Below are 10,664 nucleotides of genomic sequence, written 5' to 3'. Positions count from 1 at the left end.
TGTCTGTTTGGTGGAAATATCTTTGTAGTTCGTAAGAGTGGGCAGTGCAACTGGTAGATTCTTTGGGTGCAAGTCCCCAGTTTGTATTGTTAGAAGATTTATGGCAATATGCTTCCTGGTTAAATATTCTCCTAACTTAGTTTACTTGGACTGAGGGCTGTTGATATCCCAAGTCCAGATGAGGTCACAGGACAAATGGCTTCTGTGATACAGACTGTGTTTTATTTTGGTAATGGGTCATCTGCAGTGGTGAATAAATTTGGTTTTCTCAGTTCTCCTTTTAAACCTCTTTCTGACATTTTTTTTTTTGCCATGGCAACCTTTAAAAAACACACACAAACTTTGTACTAGTTTGTGTTAGTACTGAGTTTAGTATTTTCCATCAAGAGAATTGTTTAGAAATGTGCGCTATTGATAAAATCAAGAATTCTGTATGTAAATATGTAAATTACTGTGGGCTTGGTAGTTTGGTATGTTTTTTAAATTACCACAGATATGGGTGATGAGATGAATGTAGAGATTGTGGAGATTAAATTGTGGTTGTGGAGTAAAATGTTTTGCTAAGTTATTCAAAGACAGCTACTTGCTGATGAGGGATTTTATTAAAGAACCTTAGTTCTCCACATGTTTGTCTGCCAGCAAATATTCACTACCAGTGTCAGCTTTATCAGGAAGAGACCTATGTTTGAGTCTTTATTTTGGAATAAAAACACATTCCAGTGTCGGTGTGAATGCTTCTAGGCACCAAGTGGAAACGAGAGAAACGCTTAACGGAGTCTGCTGTTAACTTATCGTGGGTTTGGATAAAAACAGCTGTGTATGAGATTAAATAAATGCAATGCTCTAAATTTTTAGGAGGTTTGCTGTGCCTCCGTTGCTAAAGGTCAGCAGTGAAACGGAGTTCAGGTTAACCATATGAAACTGTAGCCAAGAGGCTGGAGATGGGTGGCTGCGAAAGCAAAGGAATAATGCCTGTAATATTCAGTTGAAATAATTTAGGATATGCATATGTAAATATGCCAGTATGTAGCAACAAAAGTACTTTTAAAATGAAGTTTGAGCTGTGGCACTACTTGGTTGATGACCACAAAGTGCTCTTCTCCTCTATTCCTGTTTCGAATTGGCTCTTTTTTCACAACCTTTATGGCTGTCACTCATGGCTATGTTGTAGCGTTTAGGTTCTCCCATCAAACTAAAATAATACTCAAAGTTCAAGAGCGCCATTCTAACATGTAGTGACAGGAGACCTGCTTCTTTTCAAAGATTCGGCACTTTGGGACACAAGAGCCAGCTCTTCTAAGGCCGCCAACTTTTAGCCTAATTTAGCAAATATGAAAGTTTTGTGTTAGTGAGCAATTTGTTTTAATTCAGTGTTTTTATAAAAGCCTTATTTTTATGCATTTACCACTACTGGGGTGAACATGGATGGGGTTAAACCCCTGGACAAAAGTTTGACATCTTTTTCCTCCACCATGGAAAGTGGCTAAAAGTCACTGGCTACCATTCTAGCTAGCTTTTCATCCTTCTTACTGTTTGGCTGGCATCATTTTGGTCTGAGTAGCAGAAAGTCGTGGTTGACCTGCAGTTTTCAGCAGGACAGGTTATGCTGCAGCACTTGGTTCAAAACTGGACTCTGTTCCAGAGTAAGCGGGTAAGTGGGTGGCATCTAAAAGGAGGTGTGTTGTTGACCCTGGTCTGGCAAATATTTTCATTTTCCATTCTGCACTCAGCTTTGCAGTCTCCAATGTCATTGATATCATGCAGCTAGTTGCTCATACTGTTTCAATTTTTGCACATTCCTTCACTTTTTCCGGACAAGGTCGCATCCTAACTGAACGTTAACAGTGAGTGTTTCTGAGCGTCTGCCCCTACCCCCTTGTTTAGCATAATTGTATGATCCTAATCTGTCTTGGCACTTAACTGGCTACATGGTTTGGCCATCAAAATAAAATCCTACCCCTGCCAGCAGGGGATATTCAGCAGAGGTGATCATGAGAGCAAAAAATCTGATTTAAAGCCCGCTCGTTCATAAACAACACGTCACTTGTAACATGAGGGGAAAATGCTGCAGTGCTAGAGGTGAGTGTTGTATTACATATATTCTTGCATATTTACCCCAAGCTTGTTAGTGTTGTGAAACATTTGTGTATTCTCTACCTGCTTTATGCTCTGCTTAGCTGTCCTTGTTCTGTCATTAGCTGCAATCTGTCTGACTGCAGGAGAAGAGCCTCTCTGAAGAGGTGTCTGAGCCCAACAACAACATCCTGGTCAACACAACAAGAAAGGGTGAGCAACTGAACTTTCAAAATAAGATTAGTAGTAATGTATTTGTAGAATAAGTAAAATGGATGAAGAAAACAGATGAAGAAAAAATAAAATGCCAGATTTAAAATCTGTGACAAAAGGACACTTAGGTGAGCGGTATTATAGTTGGGTGACATACAAGTAAACAGCCACATTGTAGAAAACTGAAAAGAAGCACACCAATGACCATTTGATCAATGTCAGTTTTTAAAAATATGAGTTTTTCCAAAACCTCCCAGCTGTTTGACAAGTTGAGAGGTTTTCTGGGAGTTGAATCCTGTCAGTACTTTATTTATACAGGAAAAGTGTATGTGTAGTGTTAATTTTCTGATACATATTTATCGTTGTTTATTGATTAATCCACTACACTTGGTCAGGTTTATAAAATGATACAGCACCAGATGAATTTAAGTTTATTGGCTTTGAGGTCACTGAGTACAACATTTAGCAAATGTAACATTGCAACTTTTAAAAAAAATGTATATCTGACAGACAGTATGATGTATGCACAGGTCCTGGCCTGTATTTTAGGTTAAGAACAGTCTTAACATTAACCAGCCACAAGGGAAAATCTTATGAAATACTGAACTGTATATCTGACTATAAACATTTATATGCTCACATCCATATTACACTCCATTTAAACCCAACTGAATATACATACATAGCATAAATACACGTGGATGAAATACATTCTTGACAGCTTACAGGTCACTTGCCAGATTTCTTCTTTGCCTCGTGTTCAATGAAACTCTCTTTAATGCAGTTAAGTGTTAGCTGTGCTTTAGGACATAAACCTAGTCTAACAATAAGCTGAAGAGCTTTGATGTCTCTAAGAGCTTCAAAGATGAGAGGTTTTTCCTCTTAATCATTAATCATGCCCTTGAAGCGGGAAAGTTTTTGAACTGAAATACAAAAAGATTATTTTTAATAAGGATGATAATGTGGATTCATCTAGGCCAAGCCCCCACTGGGATTTCCAAAAAATAAAGACTGTACAAGTGGACGCTGACTGCAGTCCAGCATGAGCAGAGGGGTTCCTCTATAAAAACTCAGCTGGGTAATTGAAACCCAATCACTATAAACAAACTGGTGGGATATTAAAAAGTCATGTAAACAGTGTAACTGTGACAAACAAGCTTCGTCTTATATCATCATAAACTATCTAGTCACTTTTGCAAAATCCCTTCTATCTAAATAAAAGTACTTACTCATGACATACTTCATACATCCAAGACTAACTGTGACATCCAATCTCCTTTGCTTTTGTTTAGCCTTAAATCACTGTTAACTAAATAGTTTGAATGGATGGCAGATGTTTGCCATGGCGGACATTTAAAACTATGTAAACCAAGTAATAAAGTGGGAATTCAATAAGTGCTACGAGGTCGTTCTCTCTTTGCGTTCCTTCTTGCAGATTTATACAGCTCGGCGAGAGCATTCCAGTTTCCAAAAGTTTGCTTGCTTTTTGAATAAATGTAAAACAAACCCAAAGACATAAAAGAAGATCTAACCCAAAACAGCACTTCTCAAAACCCTGAGGGGGATCTTTTATCTCTCTCCTTTTTTTACCAGCATTATTAGCATAAGGTCATTATATTCCCAACATTGTCAGGAAGAGAATCCGCGCTCCTCCAGGAGTAAGTTTAATATTTCTTAATTTGGCCGATTCTTTTGGAATCATCCAGAACTGTAATCTGATTAAAACTCTCGTTTGCGTTTGAAGTCTGTGAAAATGAGGAATCAATTACAGAGCACACACCCATTTATTCCTCTGTTCCTGGAGAAGCACAGTCATTTGCCTCGTTTTAACTGTGTCAGTGCTCTGTGATTAATTAGCCACAGTGCAGGCACACACATCTCAGAAAGCCTCCAAACACCCTCCAGCTTGTTAGCACAACCTGCCAACTGCAGTTAATGTTCCCACCTGTTCATGTGAGGACCAAAACACTCCCCCCTCCGCCCCTCTTTCATCTGTGTGATGTTCATCATGCTGAGTTGACTGCAGCACAGACACGGCAATCATTTCCTAGTCCCTTGGAATCACTGAATAATAAGCTATTTTGGCTACTTGGCCCCCGAAACAATGGCTTTTATTACAGTATCAATATAAGGTCTGCGAAACAGAAAAATTCTTTACCCTAATGTGTTCCAGAGAGTTATTGAAATTAATAGGAGTTTTTATTCCACCTGCTTAAACTCACAGCTTACAATGACTGCTCTTTTCCCTTTTTTGGCAGTGCCTTCCAATCTCACTGGCTCCAGGCTGGATTCACCACTGGATCACTGAGGCTCATGATGTATTGGTTTGGCAAAACTGCAGATGACTTGTATGTTCAGAAATGTATAACAGAGTTTTAGCAAATAAGAGGACATAACAAACATGGCTGTCTATAGTTGCTTACTGTATCGTTAATAGCTTAGCTAATGGAGCTCTAATTCGAAATGTTATCCAGAGCAGCCATGTTAGTTGGGTGTTTTACTCTTTATATCCAAGTTGCTAAACATTACTTTAAAACAGGCATCTGCTGAAACTCTATTCATTTCAAATGTGTCACATCGGGAGAAAAACTAAATGTGGTATAATGTACTTCTCCTCGCTTAGCCATGCTCGTTTATCCAATTTGATCCTCTGTAATACTTTAGAAAGTTTACATCAGTCAATGCAAAAATATTAATTAAGATTAACTGAAGTTTTCTTGTCTTTTCCTTCAGTGTTCTCTCTTATCCATGTACATACTTAGAAGTCAAATTGTTACAAGATCCATGAAATGCTAAACCAACTCGGAGCGACCTATATGCTGGGCACCCTTACGCTGTAGGCTTGTGCAGGGGCCTGGGTTCAGTTTTGCCCCAGACAATTTCCTGAGTGTCATTTCCCCCGACACTCTTTCTCCTGGTTTCCTGTCCACTCTCTGCACTGTACCATCAATAAAGGCAAAGTGATAATATAAATCTGAAAAAGAAAAAAAGCAGCTCCAGACATTTTGTCACTTTAATAAGACAGCAGAGTGAAGGCCTGCCACAGACTCTAGAGAAGCCACTTTCACTGAGAGATTACTGAGTTCTTAAGTATGTAAATAAGAGAGATGGATGCATTAACACCTTCTCAATCTCTGTTTGAAAATGAGCTTAGAACATCCTGCGGTGGTTTAAACAATGTGATCAGTGTAAAACGTTTCTTGGCTACTTTCTGGTCTCAGATAACCTGAATTTATCCGACTGTCCAGGCAGTCTGTCTGTTTTTGCTAACACTTCGTCAAATCTCTGCAATTACCTGGTGGATATACTATTTTTAGAAAATAGAAACCAATATATTTTTATCTCACATCTGGACCTGAACTGAAATGTCATCCTGATGATATTCTGATTTTCTGACGCTCACGCTCACTGGCTGCTTTCTTACTTTGGGCTGATTGGCGTCATCGGTAACTCCATTTGTCTGCCTCACTGACCTCTTGAGAAAGGCCTGTGCACATTATTCTTCTGATAAGACCCAAGGTTGCTTGGGACATCCAGTCATCCATCTGAAGTTGTTACTGGCACCTTACGTGGAAGCTGTGCAGACACCTGTGCGTGTAGATGGGTGAGTTATGCACTGCGAAGTGTTTTAAAGTGTGAGTTTATGTCAAAGCAAAACAAAACAAAATATTTGAAATGCCTCATCCTTCTCCGGACCCCCCAATAGGAAGGAAATGAAGAATTTCCTGCAGGGTCAATTCTGGTCCTTGTCAACTATTTTGGGTATCTCTGCTCTTTCCTGTTTTCAGAGTTTTGTTGGTGCAACATAAAAACTTGCAATACAGCAGCAGGTGCCGTCAAAAGTTCAAAGGGACTGACCTGTAATTTACTGAGGGCCTTTTTCTCGGATCAACCGTTAACACCACCCCCCCCCAACATGCACACACACCTCTGACCACTCTCCGCATGCACTCATACACACATAAAAAATAATGAACACAATGAAAGGACTTTAATCCTTGAACTTGACAATAGGATTACAGTGTTGAAGAGCATTGCCATCACTATTGTACTTCCTGCCCCCTCCGTGTCATCTGAACTGTTTCAAATCCTTTCAAAAGGCAACGCTCTGCGGTGGCACGAGCCCTCCTGCTGCTCTCATCCTCTGAACTGTACCCTGATGTCTAACTCAAGCAGACAGCTTTACTTGGGCAAAAATTAATGTCTGTACTACTGGAACTTATAAACGATGCGTTTTAGGACCCTTTCTTCTCCTAATTGGTAATTGTGAGAAAAGGAGAGGATGACTCATATCTGAATTATTCACATGCAGCAGCTTGGTTACTGTGCTGTGACACTAGACAGCCTGCAGCACGGAAGAGGAAGCCGCTTAGATTGGTGGGTTACCACAACACCTGTCTATTAAATCTGAGTTTTAACATCAGCTTGAAAATAAATATGATGACCGTCTGCATGTTCTTTATTATCAACAAGTCAGACAAAAACACAAAAACAAGCAATAAATGCCTCCAAACTATTGCCTGTTTATTCAAACTTGACTTTTCTGAAAAGTGAGCATGGATGAACTCCAGAGTTGCACTGGGTTGCTTCTTCGTTACCAGAAACATGGGCAACTTCATACATTCTTTATACACATTTTTAATGTGCTGCACTTTAATAAATACACCTTTACATCTTCTCAAATTCACATCAAGGATGTGCAGCCAGGAAATCTGCAACAACTGCGTTGTCATGTCAGTGTGAACCAAAATCTGTGAGGACCTTATTAAAAGTCTCTGCACCAGTTCTGAACCCGGTACTAGTGAGGTCTGGCTGATGATGTGGTCAGTGAGTGTACATATAAAGCACTGCTTGTCTGTCAAATGTGGATAGTTTTGAATTCATTTCAGTGCTCTTGGAAGGAGACTGTCCTCTAGAAAAAAGTTAAATATTAGAAAGTTAAAGACAGACATTTTTTTTTTTACTCATTTCAATCTGAAAATTCAGAAAAAACAGATGCTAACATCCTGTTGATTATCAAGTTCATTTAATTCATTTCATTTTTTAACTTGTTTAAACTCAACCCAGTGACCTTTTCAGTGGTATACAGCATCCAACAGGACGGATTTTACATCATGTGCTTTCTCACTGTTGGAAATGGTCTGGTTTGGGCAAGAAGGCAGCGTGAAAACAGTATGGAGCTGCGAATTCACAAGACTTTACCTGTGCATTTCCAACATCGTTGCAAACTGTTGCAATCGGACATCACGCAGGCTTTGCACTATGGAGCTGGAAGGAGTTAGGGGTTCAGTCTGACTGCATCAAACTTTTTCATTTTACTTGTGGGACTGAATTCCACATACAGGGTGGGAAAGTTAATGCACAGCTGGATGAATACACTGGTGGTTTGGGCTTTTTGTGGAATTTGTTGACAATAATCCTGACATACCACACAAGCCACATGGTTCACGGTTCAGTGCAGAGCACTATAGATATATCATTATGCATTGTATTTTGTTGCAGATAAAAGCTGTGTGTCTCGTTGAAAACCAAGATGACTACATCCAACGAAATGTTTGTGCCTCAAGATAACAAACTCTATTGAATTTAAAATGGATGCCCCAATTTTAAAACTTGGAAAGCCTGCCATACTTTAGAAATTACTGTAGCTGATGTAATGCAGATAAAACTGCGGGACAAATATAGTCCAGGGATTCAGTTGGTTTTTTACAAAAATAGCTTCCCAATATGTAAATGAAGCCCAGTGTCCAGTAGGTAGGCAGGCACATCACAGCTGTTTTTTGTAGTCATTTATTTGAACATTTTGCAGAACTCAAGTTTTATTCAAGCCCATAGCATAAACATTTTGAATATAAACATGGCTTATAAATTTAATTTCAAATCGAAATAAGGCACGATTTGCCACAGTCTTAGCTCTGCATGTGAAACAGATGTGCTCTCACTGGATCCTGCCGGACCAGAAGCCTCGAGGATGGGTTTCTGTCTTTTTACATTACAAACATAAAATTAAGACATTGCACAGGGAATATACTCTCAGGGCTGCGTTCATGCTGTGCAAGTTTTAATGTTGCTGCTCTCACAGGAATCTAATGACATCATCACAGACTTGATTTATGTTGTGTTGTTTGCTACCGCTGCAGACACACACCGTCTCACGTTTCTCCTTTTACAGTATATCAGCCCTGGACGGAGCCGGGAGAGAGAACTGTTCACATAGCACGCATGTGTCATCCTTAACTGTTTATTTAACCCTCTTCACTTTAATGCAGTCAGTCAGGTAATCTTAGTGACGGACTTTTACCCCGCCTGACTTTTTCATGCTTTACTACTTTGTCGCTGGCTGGATTGTGTTTGTGGCAGGAGCCCTCAGTGCCAGTTAGCACTACAAAGAAGTCCATGCTTACAGTTTTTAAGGCCAGAGTCGAGGAAAGTTGTTGCATAGTGGAAAAATAAATGTAAAGCAATGACTGTTTTCTTCCACAGTTTTTGGATTACAGATTGTGACAGCAGCACATTTTTATAACATGAAAGTAATAGTGAGACAAACTCAAGTGAGACAAATGTGGTTAACTTTAAAGTAAACCTTATGCACAGTGTGTTTCGAGAGGAAATCCAACAATACTTGGGGGGGGTTCGTGCAAGTCAGCACTGTGAAATCTCCCTGATAACTTGGTGACAGGTCCGTAAATTATCGGTTGGCAGCACAATTATTTAAAGGTTTGAACAGCATATCTTCATATTGCTGGATTACTGGCTCTTTCACAGCAGCATTCCTGCCTTTATTGGGATGTCCTTGTGGTAAAACTTGGCCTTAAATTGTGCCTGATGCTCTCTCCAGCCCTCTCTCCGTTTTGGATCAAAATCATTTGAACCAATAGCCTTTGCAAGCTTAATTAGTGTCGCAGGTTTTTGAATCTGCCATGGCATGTTGATGACGATGATGGATGTGTCAGTTTTACCACTTACAACTCTTTAATTTAACAAGGGTCACACACTTACGGTTTAAACACTAATAAGGTGTGCATGTATTTTTTTCAGCTAAACTTGAAATTTTATTCATGTTTTATCATCAATGTACAACATCAATGTTGCAGAACCACTAGCCCTACCATACACAGAGGTGGGAAGTAACTACGTACAAAAATTTTAGGCATTTGTACTTTACTTGTGTATTTATTTTTAACTTTTCACTTTTACTCTTAAACAAATATCTCTACTTTCTACTTCTTGTGGTTTTAAAGTATCATTTATAGGGTTTAAGCGGGAAGGAGCGCCGGTGTCCATAATTTGTGTTTACGGTACTTCAGAAACTAGCTAGTGCTAGAGAAGGGGAGGAAGCATGAAGGGACGTTTTTCTAAGTGGAAGGTAATTTTAAATTCAACGTTTCTATCAGCTGAACAAACATCAGCAAACACACAAACTGTTTTTGTGCAGTTTGTCGCTAAAGGTCCAGCTGCTGTATTTTACAGGGCGAGAAAAGAGTGCGAGAACAGAGAGAGGAAGAAGAGAGGTTAGATTTAAAGGCAAGGAGAGCTCGCTGATGCTTGATAAACTGCAGATTTAAAGGTTACATGTGATTTTATTATTTTAATCACGTATTGGATTTGTATGTGGTGTGTTTTGATAAATTATGCATTTTCATTTTGTGAAACGTCCTGCAAAACAAACAAAGCTTTGCTAACTTTCTGTTTTTCAAATGCTGCCTGAAAATACTGGGTAGTTTTGTTGAGGATAATAGATTAGTTTGCATTAGCAGTAGTGGACATATATTTGCATTTAAGCTAATGATGCTTAGGTTAATTCAAGTTCCAACGTTATACTATCTGATGTAAAGACAATATAAACAGTATAGTGTCACTGTAGGGCATAGACATCAGCCATGATGGCTCGTGAAACTGCTGATATCTTGTTGAATTCAGTTGTGTAAATCCACAAAGAGCATCAGGTCAGCTGATCACACCCTGTGCACTGAGAAAACTTACTGAAGCTCACAATAGAAGTTATTGTGAGTTGTGATTCTTTTCCCCACTCTGAGCCACTGCACAGATCTTATGGTTTTCCGACCTGCTGAATCCCACTGTAACCTTTGGCTGTACTCGTTTTACTGTTTAGGTGTGGAGGCAAAGTCACCCTCTACAATGTAGGCAACAGAAAATAGTGATTTTAAAAAATTCTCTTTCACTCTTTGTGTCCTATATGCAGATTCAGGAGGTTCAGTTTCTTCTCCATGCCTATATGTTTCGAATAAGCAATGAGTAACTGTACCAGGCATGTTTAACTGCAAGGAAAAATGGCTGCTGGTGCTAGCACTGCTAACATTAGCGATACTCAGCAATGTGTTACTCAGTGTTGCAATGGTATGAATCGTGCAAAATGG

At 39.3% G+C, this 10,664-nt stretch overlaps 1 long non-coding RNA gene across 1 annotated transcript; it reads left to right on the top strand.

Annotated features, from left to right (window-relative positions):
* The first annotated feature begins 1,719 nt into the window (after positions 1-1,719).
* Positions 1,720-5,239, top strand: LOC109203171 (uncharacterized). The gene is made up of 3 exons (XR_002063101.2): positions 1,720-2,079; positions 2,199-2,286; positions 4,545-5,239. It is a non-coding gene; the product is annotated as an uncharacterized LOC109203171 (long non-coding RNA).
* Positions 5,240-10,664: the final 5,425 nt, after the last annotated feature.

Source organism: Oreochromis niloticus, linkage group LG2 (genome assembly GCF_001858045.2).
Source record: "Oreochromis niloticus isolate F11D_XX linkage group LG2, O_niloticus_UMD_NMBU, whole genome shotgun sequence".
In the NCBI taxonomy this organism is placed as follows: Eukaryota; Metazoa; Chordata; class Actinopteri; order Cichliformes; family Cichlidae; genus Oreochromis; species Oreochromis niloticus.
This window is presented reverse-complemented; position numbering and strand designations above follow the sequence as displayed.